The sequence below is a fragment of the Heterocephalus glaber genome, unplaced genomic scaffold (genome assembly GCF_053883595.1).
Source record: "Heterocephalus glaber isolate CG9 unplaced genomic scaffold, H.glaber_assembly_v1.0 deba00001724, whole genome shotgun sequence".
Classification (NCBI taxonomy): domain Eukaryota; kingdom Metazoa; phylum Chordata; class Mammalia; order Rodentia; family Bathyergidae; genus Heterocephalus; species Heterocephalus glaber.
Window position 1 is genome coordinate 2323797 of NW_028258435.1, and position 16397 is coordinate 2340193.

A 16397-nucleotide genomic window follows, 5' to 3' on the forward strand; every position below is an offset into this window, starting at 1 on the left:
GTCACAAAACATTAACCATCTTCTGTAGACCAAGCAAATGGTTTTAACTATAATTGTCATGCATCAATTCACAGCCAGAATCCCCAAGATCAAAAAAATTTGCACAATACAAATGATAACTTAAAATATACACACACACATACACACACTCCTTACAGATCTGTGCTTGGGGAAACACCATTTGTTGAGTGCCACTGAAGGCATATTTTGCTAAACTGCTGCTCCAGGTATTTTTGTTTGGAATATCTATCACAGTAGGGCAGAGCTGTTTATTGGATGAGCAGAAAAGAAAGATATGCTTATGGCAACCAGAAAATTTTAAGGTCTTTCAAGTTGTATAAAATGGAGCTGCAGAAACAGTTAAGTGTTCTCAGGATGCACAATTTGGAGCTGAAATGTGATACCAAACCATTTGCAAAAAGTGTACAGCAGTCATCTCTTGAGGTCAAACCTGGTACCCAGATGTGTAAGAAAGCTTCAGGATACATAGCTTGTTGCCCCTGTCCCATATAGCCCCATAATTTGATCATGTGTGAATTTCACAAAAGATTCATACTTCTCTGGTAATTTGGTATTAAGGATTTGCTCATATTCCTCTCGAATTTTATCTTCACTCTGGTCCTTGCACATCTTCATAGTCTTAAGAGGCTCTCGCGTATTATTCCAACTCGCCGAAGGGTAAAGCTGGGCTGGTCCTTCTTCATTCAGAGGAACCTGGAGAACTAGGTGCCGTGAGTCCTGAGGAGTGAGGCTGGCTTTCTAAAGCGCAAGCTTCACTCTGATGGAGAACAGCTTCTAGATGTCTCCACCTCTGATAAGGACTGTATTCTTGCTTCTGAAAAATTTGCTCCGGATTTGGAAGGTGTCACTCGCTGCAGGGCGGGGTCTGCGTCTGAAGTGGCTAAGGCGGCTCAGCGTCCGGGGGCCTGAAGCCCAGAGTGGGGCCAGGCAGAGGGGCACAGCGCTGCCTTTTCGGGGAACCCGGCTCAGCAGCGCCTCCTCGAACTCCGTACTTCGGCGTCGCCCCTCACGCCTTGCCGCTGAGGGGCCAGAGACGAGGAGCCGACTCGGGGACGACTGCGGTCGGAGCTCAGGCTCCTTAGCGGGGCTCGCAAGCCAAGCGGGCTGGAAGGGCGCCTCCAGCACCCGGCTTGCTCTCAACACTTTAAAAAGCTTCCCTCCTCTATCTTCCTGAGAAGCATATTGGGATGGTTTTCTACGGGCACAATTATCAAGAGATTTCCTTACACAGTATGTGACAAAAATTTACAGTGAATGTTTAAATAAATATAAAATTATTACAGAAAACATCACTTTACCATGAATTCTTCTCAAAACACTTCCCCTCACTAAAAATTTAAATCCCAGTATTCTTGCCCCTTACTGAGGCAGTAACAGACGTCCACTTTCATGAGTTAGGGTCGGTTTAGTGTTAGGGTTTCACGAGTTAGGATTAGTGTTACTTTATGGCATTGCTCTGAACTGGTTCGAAATAGTTATGGCAATTTCTGTCGAAGAAAGACATGACACTCTGCCCTCATCCACCATATTCATGAGATCTGGCACTGTGCAACTTCGAACTCTTTCCCAAAAATCACAATGAACGTGAAAAGTAAATACTTTTAATCTATCCAACACATTGAGGCTGTTGGGACAGCAAAACTGAAGACCCTTAGGAGAGAGGACTTCAGAGCTGCTGCAGAAAGTGGCAAGAATGACGGGATGAGTGTGTTTGAAGGCAGAGGAAGGATTTGAAGGGAATGAATAGCATTGTGTCCTTAACTGTAATCATTACTTTTAAAATTTAAACATTGACCATATTTTTATCACACCTCTTGCAGAAACAGAGTTGTCTCCACATACATACTGTAAGGATATATCAAAAAGGGAAATCTTTAAAAGATGTGAAAAGAAAGTAAAATATGTATATGTTCATATTTGTGTTTGTGTATACACACATGTGTTTTAAAACAAAGAAGTATATATGTATTCATTTTCATCTCTACAATGAAAATAATACTGGAGTAGAAATTTATTTATTCATTTATTCTTACAATTTTACATGATAAATGAAGTAAGGTAACATCAATATATATATGGTTATTATATAAAATATGATTAATATTTTGACTACTTTCCTTACTCCAACACAAAGGGAAAGATTTAAATGTTTGAATACTTCATTGTTTTTAAGTAGTAGTGCTTGTAATAATCTCTATAAAACACAATGGTTCATATGCACAGGAAGTTAATTGGTATTTTCTCTAGATGTAATAAAATGTTAACATGTGTCATGTGACATCAAGAATTCCATGTACAGTGAGTTTCATGGCTACAAGAAAAATTTCATGGCTGTAGTTCAGATAGAAAAATAAATTTGAAAATAATTTTGAAATCAAAATATGTAAGGGAACTATGTAATAAAATTTTGGGATAAATATTTTTAATGAGTATAAATATAGAAGTAAACATTTTTATATTCATTCAAAATATAGGATTTATTTAAAGTGAGAAATGTAAAACATACATAATATGGTCCCATATTTATAAACACATCTGTCTGTTTATATATTTAGAGAAAAAATTAGAATAATAGTAACAGACTTTGAGTTGTTTTATTTCTCCAAAATTTGGTATATAAGAAATATTTTATTTTACTTTTAATTCTTAACTTTTAAAAATAACTTTTTTAAAGAAATGAATATGTATATTTAAAACAAAAAGAAACAGCAAGTAAATCATTACTCAAAGGAAAAACATCCTTTCTCTTCAATTTGTTACACTCTTGATAAATTCTTCCTTTACTCTGCTAACAACAAAACCAATCTGGCTCTTTTCCAAAGCTAATGTACACTTGTCATTATGGATGATAATTTTGTGCTTGATTCCTGTATGCTGTCTCCCAGGCTAGATGATGAGACCTTCAATGAGTGAAAGTTGTGATATTTTGGAATCCGAAGCCTTAGAAATTTCCAGTCCTCAACACTTTAATATTTGCTGATGCTATACATGTACAAGGTGGACACCAGTGGCCTCAGAGTTGGGTACAGATTAAAATCAGCAACAAAACATTAAGCACCCCCAGACCCGTGTCCCTCTTTAAGCTTCCGGGAATGATAAACCTGAAGCTCCAGATTAAAGAATGAGAGGTATCAGTGTCTTAGAAGTGAGTCCAATATGAAGTTAAGGTTAAGAACCACACACATAAACAGAATTTCTACTAGCATACATAATACAATATTTTATCTAGAATTTATCCTTCCCCCAGAAGTTTCAATTGGAGATTTAATAAATCATATTTTTTATGTGACTCACCTTTTCCCTCTATTATTATATATAATACAAACTACACACAAATACTATTTTTCATTTAGATTTTATATATGATTTATGTTCACAGAAAAAAATACAATAGACTTTCTGTAGAAAGACCAAGGGTATAATTGTTCAAAGTTATGGTCACGTTTGAAGAAGGTTGTTTGAATTTGGCCTAAAACAGGGCTTTGTTAAAGCATAACAGCTACCAAAGCTCAAAAATTAAATTCATGTTAACTAAAACTTACATAGGTCTAAGTAAATACCTTAATATCGCTTCAGAAAAGTACCTTAAATATATTCAGAAGGAATGAAAATTACAGTAATCAACAGTAAGCATATATTAAGAAGAAAAAGTAGCTCTAGTTAAAATATTACATCATGTATGAGGTAAATTTTAGGCTTTAAACTTTTTAATTCAGTTCTCAGAAAGGCTTTTGAAGCAGATATTATATTCTAGTTTATACAAAAAGTTGAACTGGGGTACGGACACTTTGGATAATTTTCCTAGGATCATACCACTCAAAATTGACAGAGAAAGAATTTCAACATTTGTGTGTTTCTGTCTAGAACCTATTTTATATCCGTGTATTCTTTTCCCTCTCAAGGAACTTGTGTTGCTGAATTATAACACAAATAAATACAGCATTCACTAATCTTGATAAATCATTCTAATGCAAACAATTTCCCTTCCATCTACGAGACTTGTATGCTGAAGTCAACCTGAATCAGAGGGTTTTGCAGTAAGGATGAAGCCTTTACAAGTATGTTACAAAAAATATTTGACTATTTTTGAAACTATTGATTTTTAAATGAACATTTCTTTCAACGAAGTCCGAGAGCTCTATGCAGTTTAAAGAGTAAAAAGTTCCATAAATCGTATTAAGGAAAACAGCCACTCCTTCCCCGTCACATTCCCCAAAGAGGAGAGGACTCCTTTGGTTGTAAGACTCATGAGTCTGATCTGAGGGGACTGAGTAACTGGCCTGCTCTGTATCTTGTTGCTGCGTGCTTAGGAGCAGGTGGTAATTGCTCATGAGAGAGGAACTTGCATCTGGCCAGAGACTGGGTGATCCATACAAGATGATCCAGACGTTCATAAAATCTTCATGGAGAGGGTCAAAAAGAACTTCTCCCAGGTAGCAGAACACCCCCTTTACATGGTTGGCATGGTTCAGAACTTCATTGCCTTTTTTTTAGCCTCCATGGAATGGAAGGTACCTAATGTTTCCTCCCTAGTGCCCCATAGTAAGATGATTATAGACACTATTTAACTTTATAACAATCATTTTACTAAGCTTGGATAGTTTACCAATTTCTCTTCATCCAGGTATAATAATACCTCCAAATGAATCAAGGTGCATGTATAATTTATTTTTGGTTTTATCACAGTGAATTGCTCATACAACCTCAATAAATATTAAAGTCACTGGAATTTTGTGGCTTGAAATTAATTTACTTAACTTGCATTAAACCCTGGGGCTGTTTCATTTGTTAATGGATTTGTGTGTGAATTTCTTAATAAGAGGCAGTGTACTAAAGCCATGCTTAATGAATGGGATAGAATAACTATGACATTTGATTTATTCAATTTCTGTTCTTTATCTATGTTCTCTGAAAACCAAATTTATTTGTGAAATACTCATTCCTTTATGAGAAGTCCATAAATAAAAAAATTTATAAATATTCTTTTAAGATTATTTTTATTTGGTTACTGTGCATATTTAAGGAATCATCTACAGAAATGTTTAGCATTTGCACTGTAAATAAAAGAATCACAACTTATAAAGTGTTATAGAATTAGGCCACATTAACGTCAAAGAGGCATTTTTTAATTTAAAATATCTTTTGTAATTAAAGCAGGAAATTTAACTAAACGTAAAGAAATCAGTAATAATCACTAAAGATGAAAACCTTCACAATTCAACCCTACTGGATCTGCATGGAGAATCATCTAGAAACATTGCTTTGAGACAATTCCGCAGATCCTAGGTTCCTGGGATCTGAGGCAGGAATGAGGATGGGGTTTGCAATGGGCACTGTGATTTCCATGGGTTAAACTGCTGGGAGCCTGGTCAGGTTTCCAGAGCAGTGAGAGGCTGCTAAGGAGAATGCAGTGTGTGGACACCTCCTGTTCCTTTACATGTTTCCTTACCAGGAGCATTGTCCTTGGGCGTGTTTTGATCCCCCTAACTTACACATTAGTGGAAGCTTTACCTTAATATTTGCTTTATTAAGATTCAGCAAGTTGGGCATGGTAGCATAAGCCTGTTTTCCCAGTATACTCAGAGGCTGAGGTAGGGGGACTGCAACTTTGAGCCCATCCTGGGCAGTTTAGCAACTATGCAAGACCTAGTCTCAGAGTAAACAAATGAAAAACAAAAGAAAACAAGAACAAGAACAAGACAAAACAAAACAAAAAAGAACACGGCTGGGGATTCAGCTCAGTGTAAAGGCACTGTGATCAACCCCTAGTACTGGAGGGGGAATAGTAGTCTCCATTCTACTTTATGACTGGTTTTGTTTTGTGGAGTGTTGGGCAGGAATGTATCTTATGAGATCTTCTAGGGCTGTTACTCAATTTCCTTAATACTCCTGGCTCTTCACCAGTTTAGCACTGTTACACTCTTGTAGTGATCTGTGTCTAGAATCAGACTTTTCATTTCAGAAGATATAAATGGAGCCTAAGGGATTGCTATGTTGCCTCAAGAAAATCTGCACAGATGGTTAAGAAGCAATACAAACCCAAGTCAATATCTCTACAACTTTCAGATCCTTGCATTCACACCCTTTGTACACCTATCAGCTTTGTGACATTGGTATGTGATAGTTATGTTTCTAATCATTAGGCTTATTTTCAACCATCAATAAGTTGCAAGATTGGACTTTCAGAAAGTTTTCCTAGTAAGTGTTTATTTTTATTACTTTGCCTTTAATTGAATTTCCTACAGTATTATAAAAGTTGTTTTAACAAACTGGTGCCCCTCTGATGATCAAAAAGTCCTTTACTTTCATAAACAGTAAGCATCTGTGGATCTCAAAACACAAAAATAAATTTGTATATTTAAAGTGAAGGGGAGGGAATGGAAAGAAATGAGATTAGGGAAATTTAAATTGAATAACTGATTTGCTAGTTGATTCATATGAAATCACAAAAGTTTTCATAGATATTATGGCTTTCTTTCCCAAATATACATATATATCAATGAGAAGAGATGGTATATCACTTACTTAAGATGACATAATAGATGGATAAAATTTTGTTTTAATACGTGTCTCTTCAGTTTGAATACATATGGCATTTATCTTGTGTTTGCTATTGACAGGAAACATAAAAACACATCAGTTATTAGGGGGGTAGGAGATCAATGCAAACATGATCAAGTTAGATATGGAAGACAGAATTTTTACAAAAGAGAGGGTGATTTTGTCGTAGTGTGTTTTTCTTTTTTTTAGCAGTGCAATCTTGTTTGGACCATGCAGACATTGAAGTGTCACATGAAAAGAGATTTTCCCCTTATAAACCAAATCTCCTGTAGCAGAGAAAGGGCAAGTCTCTTTCTACTGTGATACAATATTTTCATAGTTGGTAAGCATAAGTGTGTTACTTTACACCCCTGGTACACAATTTTTTCTAATAAGGGAAATAATCGCCATTTTCCTACCTTACAAAACTGCTGTGAAAATCTCGTGAAATATTGCATATGAAAGGTCATAAGAAATCTAAAGTGTTAAACACATCCAAGAGACAATGATTCAGGCAAAGTAATGAATTCTGAGAATTTCCATTCCCTCAAAGAAAGAGATCCAGTACTTTTGTTTATTTATTTATTTTCAAAGACGTACAACACAGAGAAATCGACCAGTGCAGAGGAATTGCAGAGGAATTTATGGAATGAATTCTGATTTAATGTTTATAAATCTGTGGCATTTAAAGAATAATGCTATGTCCAAAATCTTATTAATCAGAATCATCAGCATTGTATTAATCTGTATTCCTCACAAGGTGGTTATTATTCAATCATTAAAACACAGAGAGGTTTAAAGCATCTAATGTCAGCACCAATGGTTAAAAGTTCAGTGATTGGATCTCAAAAGAAAGAGAAGAGCAAACATTTCTGTATGCAATAAAATATGATAGCGAAGACCATCCTTGCTCCCACCAATCCATCTGAGGCCTGCCAAGATGTGCCTTTCATCTCCTCTCCTGGTTGCAGAAGGAGAATCCAGGTGCAGAGCAGCCACTGGCAAAGTCGCAAATTAAGTTTTGAGGTTTGCAAAAGCTGAAATCGCAGACGTGATTCCAAGCAAAGATTAGGAAATGCCACTTTACCCAGTGTCGGAATGGCATTAAAACTTAGAAATTATTTAAACCACTCAGGTGAAGGAACATGCAGGGAGGTTTCCTCAGGCAAATTTCATTCCATTTTTTTCTGCTTAGCATACTATGTAACATAGCTCATTAATTTATACTGTGACTCAAAAATACTACATCTGGGAGACCAAGGAAGGAGGATTGTGAGTTGGAGTCCAGCCTGGGAAACTTTGACACTAAGTGGGATCTTATCTCAAAACAAAATTTAAACAAATGGGTGGGCATGTAGCTCAATGCCAAGACCTTGGGTTCGACCCCCAGTCACACACACACACACACACACACACACACACACACACACACACACGAGGTTAGCAGAGAAGCTAAAATTTGGAAATTTTTCTAGGTCAGCATCTAGACCTAGGATTTACTGGTATGAGGTAGAATGAGATCATATAGGAAGAGGAAATATTATCCAACTCAAGGATATACTACTAATTTCCCCAACTTCATTGAAAAGAAAGTTTTGCATTATTGTCTGTGTCATTTTTGTAAGAGAGAACCTTTAGGTCTGTGTCTTCTACTCTGAGTAACTACTTTTAAGATAATGATATGCAGTGTATTAACTTTTCTCATTATTTTGTCACAAAATTTTATTCTATTTTTACATAAAAAAGAATATATATCATTTTGGAGTGAATAGTCAAATAGTTTTGCAATTCATCGTTTGAGGAGATCTTAATGTGAAACAAAAGATGTTCATTTACAATAATTGAGATCACAAGAAAAGCTAGTACTTTCAATGATTAGAACTCTCAATATCGTGAAAATGTAATTTTTGGTCTTTACTTAAAAGATTTCTGATTACCTACTTGCTATTCATGTTTCTCAATGTAAATCAATATTTCAGAAGAAAAATACTGAAAAATCACAGAAATTAAGGAAAGCAATATTGTCTGCTTTAAATTCTTCATTAAAAGTAATTTTTCACACTTATGAATGACTTTTCTTTTTTTCTTTTTTTATTTATATATTAATTGGTACATTGTAGGTAAACAATACATTTACATTTATCACTGGGTGCTTGTACCTGAACATGATGCATCTTAGTTCTTATTTTTTTCCCCATTACCTGTGCACCCTTCACCCTCTCCGCCCTTCCCTATTTACATAGATTTCCTTTCCATTTTTTTTCTTTCTCATAATTTTTCCTTTCCCTTCTTCCCTTTCCCCTTCTCCTCCCACTTCCCCTACCCCTTTGGACCTTTTCCTATTTCAAATTATCAATTATTCATTTTAATCATTTTCATCCTTATTTACACTTTCAGTTTCTCACACTAGAGAAACTCGAAAGACTTTTCTTTAGGAATAGTTAAAAACATCTGCAAAAATTTAGGCTCAAAGTTATTATTTGTTGTGGCTTGAAATGATGTAGAAATAGCGTCCAGAAATTGTGTAGCTGTCCCCCAATACAAAACGATTAAGTATTCAGGAAACTGAGAAGGTTTAAACATATAATTATGCTCTTGAATATGAATATGTGTAAAAAGATTCTTGTGGTGTATAAAATATCTTTAGGAGTGAAATTAGGCAGAGTGTAGCTGAATAGGAGATAAAGAAGTATGCTATTATTTTTTATAAGAACTTTATTGATATATGATTCAAATACCTTAAAATTTACCTTCAGGTTGAAAATTGAGTGGTTTCAAGTGTATTCACAAAATGAATATCCAAGTTGAGACATTCATCACTCCAAAACGATGCTTTGCACCCATTAGCATTTACTCCCCTTTCCTCCCAACCCAGAAATCACTAATGTGCTTGGAGTCAGTGAATTTGAATATGTTGGACATTATCTGTCAACAGAATGATGTGTTTCCTATGTGGCTCTTTGAGACTGCCTTCTTCCGTGTAACATGATGTTTTCTGTATGCTGTAGCTGTATTTTAGTTCTTCATTTTTGTTGCAGAAAAAATTATTTTTTGTCATTCATTGGTTGATAGAAAGTTTGGGTTGTTGCCACTTTTGTCTATCATGAATTATGCAGTTATAAACATTGTATAAAATATTTTTGGGTGAACATAAGTTATGCTTTCTCGTGCATCTACACTCGGGAGTGGAATTGCTATCTATGTTTATTCTGTTGAGTGACTGTCAAAGTGATTTGCAAAGTGACTGAACCATTTTATATTCAGACCAAAGGGTTTGAAGCTTCTGATTTTCAACATTCTTGTCAAAACGCGTTATTCTCTGTCTTTCTGATTAGAGGCATCCTAACGTGCTTGAAGTGGCAATTTATAGTGACTTTTATTTGCATTTTTAATAGCTAATGATGTTGAACATTCTTTCATGTGTATATTGGCTGTTTATATATCTTCTTTAGAGAACTCTTTCTTATTTATTTTTTGATCGAGTAATTTGTTCTGTTATTGTCAAGCAGAAGAGGATTTTACATATTCTAGATATAAGCTCACACTCAAACATATGATTTCCAAACACTATCCCATTCTATTGGTTGCTTGTATACATGCTGCTCTTTACACTAAAGCTTTTAATTTTCACGAGGTCTCATTTATTATCTATTTTTGTTGCTTCAGCATGTGTTGCATCTGAGTTTAACATAAGAAACTTGTAGAGCTTAGCATTTAAATATACGGGTGCTCTTTTGTTATTTTTGTTTATTAAGGGATGATGTGAGGGTTTAACTAAATGTTTTTCTATTGCAAGTAGACTTACATTTATTCCAGAAACAGATTGTGAAAGATAATTCTTTCCCATTGAATGGTCTTGGATCCCTTCTTGACAACCAATATTGACTGAAAAAGATAAAAATTTTTAGTTGGATTCTCAATTTTATTCCATGCACCTATATTTTTATCCTCATGCTAATATCTTATTTTCTTGATTTCCATAGCCTAATAATAAATTTTGAAACTGAGATTTATGTCTTTTCCAATTCTATTCTTCTTTTTCAAGATTATTTTGCCTTTTGGGGGTTTCTTAAATTTCCACGTGAATTTTACAGAAAGCTTGAAAGTTTCTGCAAAATTCTGAACCCAGATTTTGACAAGGATGATTCAATTTGTAGATCTATTTGGGCAGTATTCACATGTTGAAATACTGCTTTCTGAAAAGCTATTTACTTACTAGGTCTTCTTTAATTTCTTTCAACCAGTGTTTGCTATTTTCAGTGGACAAGTTTTGAACTCATTTTCTTGAGATTATTCCCAAATATTTATTTTAATTTTATTTTATTAAATATTGAATTGTTTTCTTATGTTTCTGATCAACTTGTTTAATGATAATGTATAAAACTATAATTGATTTCTTGACATTGATCTTGTATACTGCAACCTTACTGATTTACCCTGTTATGTCTAATATTATTTCTAACACTACTTTTGTGAACTCATTAGGACTTTTTATGTAAATATCATGTCATCTTTAGACAGAAACAATTTTACTTCTTCCATCCAAATATGAATACCTTTTATTTTCTTGCCTAATTGTTACTTTAGTTGTCATTCAATGATTAAACGATGCTCTCCTTAGATTTCTTGAGCCAGAAAACCACCAAGTCCTTGTTTAGTGGTTCCTTTTGTGTTGGGGCTGGCTTCAGCACTCCAGCAGTTGACAGCCCTGCCTTACCTTACCCTTTTGCTCTGCAAAGCTGCATGTTAGCCAAAGATAAGTCAGTCCATGCTGAGGGCCTTCTATAATCTTCAGGGCCTGCTCAAAGCCAGGAACTTGTGAACAGTCTCTAGTCCCAGGTCTGTGCTAGAGCTATCCCAACCCTCCATGAACATCTCCTTATCCAAGTTTTGTTTTTAAGATTTGTGAGCACAACTGGTATTGCCACCATAACGAAATGATTTCCACTCATTATTTTCAACAAGTTTTCTGGAGACAGGACTGTCCAGTGAACAGTGAGTTGGAGTGGATAAAAATAAGTCCTATGACTTGCATTATTATAGGAAGAATATATGCAGGTTTAACAGTGGTGATTCTTCAGTCATGTGGCTTTTGAGAATGTTCTTTGTCCGTTCTGCCCTTCCACTTCTAGTGTGCTCTGTTTGCAGCCCCTGGGATTGTCAGAATTGGCTTTCAAAGCCACTCCAGAGGTGAGGACAGGAAGCCGGCATTTGAGGAAGTTAAAAAAACAGAATATGTACTGTTCCTACTAACATTCAACTATTCTTCTTAAATAAAAGCTCATCAAATTGTTGCACATCTTTGTTAATTTACACAGTTCTATTTTCTAGTGTAGTCTTTGCTTTGATGGGATAGTTAATTGTGCTTATTTCTTGACTCCAGAACTGCTTCTAGTCCATATCAGTTTCAAGATAAGCACGCATCACAACCTGAATCAACTTCCCTTGTAAATGTTAAAGTATATAGATAGCATACTTTTACAAATAAGCAGATTATCAAAATGTTCTGTACCTGTGAGGCACGAGGTAGAAAGTGGAAATTCCTGGACTGAGCAGGTTTTGATGGGCAGGGGGAAAAAGAGGAAGCTGGCTCTCTAAAACCCACAGAGTGCCCAGTTCTAGCAGCTCACCACAACTGGGAAAGACAAGAGGGCACATATGCTATAGCACTCTGGGAGGCCAAGATAATCTCTCTAGGAACAACAAAAAGCACTTGCTTTGAAGGATTAAGCTATGCTTTGGGAATGAATATGCGATAGAAATCCTAAAGAAACAAAAGTGACCCCGGGTCAATTATAATTAATTGCAATCTCACGTGCATTGTGGTTTTGATCCTCTAGGGACTTTGGGCATCATGACAGTTCCTCAAAGTCCATATAGGGATAAAAGCTCCTTCCACGGAAAGGAGGCGACTTGACCTGATTGGAGTGAGCTGCAGCACCAGATCAAAGAGCTGCCCCCTCCCTCTAAAGACCACATGAAGGCTCTGACGCCTGGCTTCTTCTGGGCCATGAGCTCTTTTCACTGGCCAGGTCCCACCCTGGCCGCAAAATCTAGGCTCTCGCTTCTACCTATGTGTGTGCTGTTCAATTCTTTGTTCTGGATACCAAGAATCTAGGATGGTCACAGCCTTGCAACATCAAAATATACAGAAAGTGGAAAGATAATTTGAACTAGATAATTATTAAAATGGGATATATGAGAGTTCTTGAAGGTTTTGAAAGGCAATATGGACATTCAGAGTGGAGGAAATTATATGAGCAACTGCACATAGATATGCTACTGTGAATTATGTTTAGAAATGTGAGGTAAGAACAAATATATCATGGGATCAGTTATTTTTATTTTGTCAGGGGCTTTTTGTACATCGTCAGTATAAAGTAAATATAGCAGGAAACAAACTCAGAAAAGCTGAACAACTTTTCATACTCACAGAGGTCAGCACAGAGTCACCACAGAAACCCAGAGCTCTAGAGCAAAAATATTTGGGAACTCATGTCACCTTCCACTTTAAATGTACCAGAATAGTGTGTACTGAAGGTAGTTCTGTAAGGCAGGACTGGGCAGTAGACTTAATTTTCTTGTTTACAATCTAAAAATCAGATGTATCTATATAACAGTAACCCTAATTATCCTGAGAAATAATGACCTACTTTTTTATTCAAAAATGATATAAGGTAAATTGGAGAGGGGGATATTGCAAATTTTAAGTCATGAAATACGTAAGTTAAGACATAAGATTGCATGAAGATTCATACCTCAGTGTTTATAAGAGGCTATGATATAGCTGAGAACTTGAAAAAAAGGATTTTGGAAAGTCAGAGTGGTTGGGGTGGCTTTCTAAATCTCACAAAACACAATGAGAAACTTAAAGGACAGTGATTATGGAAACTTAAAGAGATGCACAGGATTTTTTTTTTTAAATATTCCTCCCAGAACTCTTTAAGAGTTAAATTTGTTTTTTTTTCTTTTTTTTTTAGTTCTTTTATTGGTACATTTTAGATATACAATTCATTTACATTCATCATTGGGTGTTTGTACCTGTACATGATATATCTTGGTTTTTATTTTTTTCCCCATTACCTGTGCACCCTTCACCCCCTCCACCCTTCCCTATTTACATAGATTTCATTTCCATTTTTTTTTCTTTTCTCATAGTTTTTCCCTTCCCTCTTTTCCTTTCCCCTTCCCCTCCCTTCACTCCTTTGTCTTTGGACTTTGTTTTCCTATTTCAAATTATCAATTATTCATTTTAATCATTTTAACCCTTGTTTACACTATCAGTTTCTCACACTAGTGAAACTATTCAGTATTTACACATGTGTGTCCTATTTATTTCACTTAAGAGTATGGCCTCAATATGCATCTTTTTAGCTATAAATGACTCTAGGTTTTCATTATTTATGGCTGAGTAGTACTCCATTTTATCAAAAAACCCACATTTTCTTTATCCAGTTTCCAGTTGATGGGTGCTTGGGCTGCTTCCAAGCTTTAGCTATTACAAACTGTGCCGCTATGAGCATGGGTGCACATATATCACTGTGGTATGATTCTTTTAATTCTTTGGGGAAGATCCCCAGCAGGGGAATAGATAGGTCAAATGGGACCTCCAGCCCTAGTTCTTTGAGGTATCTCCATACTGACTTCCACAGTGGTTGTGCCAGTCTGCACTCCCACCAACAATGGAGAAGGGTTCCTTTCTCCCCACACCCCCGCCAGCATTTGTTATTGATTGATTTCTTCATAGCAGCCATTCTTTCTGGGGTGAGGTGGAATCTCACTGTTGTTTTCATCTGCATCTCTAGAATGACAAGTGATGTTGAACATTTTTTCATATATTTGTTTGCTGCTTTTACTTCCTTGCCTGAGAAATGTCTGTTCATTTCAGATGCCCATTTTTGAATTGGTTCTTTGAATTTGGGGGATCTGATTTTTTCAATTCTTTATATATTCTAGATAGTAGCCCTTTGTCTGAGGTACAGCTGCTAAAAATTATTTCTCATATTGTAGGTTGTCTGTTAGTTCTGTTGGTGGTTTCTTTTGCAGTGCAGAACTTTTTAATAAGGTGAGATCCCAGTTGTTGATTCTTTCTGCTAGTTCCCGTGCTGCTGAGGTTTTGTTCATGAAGTGTTTTCCTATGCCAATGTCTTCAAGAGTTCTATCTAACTTATCTTCCAGTAAGTTTAGTGTTTCTGGCTTAATATTTATATCTTTAATCCACTTCGATCTTAGTTTAATGCATGGTGATAGGTATGGATCTAGTTTCAGTCTTTGGCAGGTTGAAATCCAATTTTTCCAATACCATTTATTAAACAGGCTATCTTTCCTCCAATGAGGGTGGTTGGCTCCTTTGTCAAAGATGAGGTGGCTGAGTGTGCCTGGAGTTGTTTCTGCATCTTCAAATCTATTCCACTGATCCTCAGGTCTGTTTCTTTGCCAGTACCATGCTGATTTTATCACACTAGCTTTGTACTATAGTTTCAAGTTGGGGATTGTGATACCCGCAGCCATGTCTCTGTTGCTTAGAATTGCTTTAGCTATTCTAGGTCTCTTCTGGTTCCAAATGAAGTTTTGGGTTCTTTTCTCTAGTTCTGTGAAGTATATTGTTGGAATTTCAATTGGTATTACATTGAATCTATATAGTAGTTTTGGAAGTATGGCCATTTTCACTATATTGTTTCTTCTTACCCAGGAGCAAGGGATGTCTTTCCATTTTCTTGTATCCTCTTCAATCTCTTTTTTCAGAGTGCTGTAGTTTTCATTGTAGAGGTCTTTTGCTTCCTTTGTTAGATTTATTCCTAGGTATTTCATTTTTTTAGATTGCACAGCATTTTCTTAATAAACATTAGGCAAATCATAAAGTGATAAAATGCATGCTTGGTAAACCACATTAACAATAATAACAGGTGTTTATTTCTTCATATATGACAAAATGTATCATGGATGCAATATATGATTTGCATTCATTTTGACTAATGTTATGAAATACTCTGTTGGAAATTGCAAAAAGATTACCAACTCTTTGAAGTGTCCCTTTGAAGAAAGTCTATTTACCTAGTTATTCTTGCCCATGTGACTTGCTTTAGCCAATGAAATGAAGGACCCTTGATGTAAGAAGATTGTTAAATTCTTTACACATCATCATTGGGCTGGGCCACCCCAACTTGGGGGATCTTTTTTGGGATCCTGTGCATAACTCTAAGCTAAGTTCTTAGGTAAAGAAAGACCTTGAAAAGGGAGATTTCCACTTTTCCAAATACACCTGAGCTGAGGCCAAACATATGAGTGAACCATTCTAGGTCATCCAGTCCAAAGTAGCCATCTTGACTGCTGGAACCATCTGGCTTACGTGCAAAATGTAAACCAATTAAATAATTATTGTTTTAATCCCTTAGCTTATGGACTGTTTGTTTTACAGCAACATTAATAAAAAATCTAGTTGTATGCTTGGGATTATCTTAAGTCATCAGATGAAACAGTTTAATTTCATAGTATTAAAGTTCATTATTCAATGCTCTCCAATTCAAAAGAATAAATATTGAGATTCAAAATCATATCTGTTTCAATTAGCAGTTCAGTCCGTCCTTTGAATGTCACTGACTACACACACTGGTTCATTTCACCCACTGGTCCAAAGTATGAAATACAGAACTTGCCTGGTTGACCCCTTCAGCTAGTCAATTGCATCTAGAGTGCATACTTTCTATGTGAAGGCCCACAGGACAATCAAGAGAAAGATATTTGGAAAGAAAATCACTGTATTTAAAAATACTCATGAGTCTAAGTGCTTTAATGTGCTGGGCACAATGTGCTATTTCTAAAATTTAGTAGAATTC

The 16397-nt window shown here is 35.8% G+C and overlaps 1 pseudogene; it reads right to left on the reverse strand.

The window, feature by feature from the left end:
* Window positions 1–477: 477 nt before the first annotated feature.
* The window catches only part of LOC101705397 (akirin-1 pseudogene), a 51317-nt pseudogene continuing 35397 nt past the window's right edge, over window positions 478–16397 (reverse strand).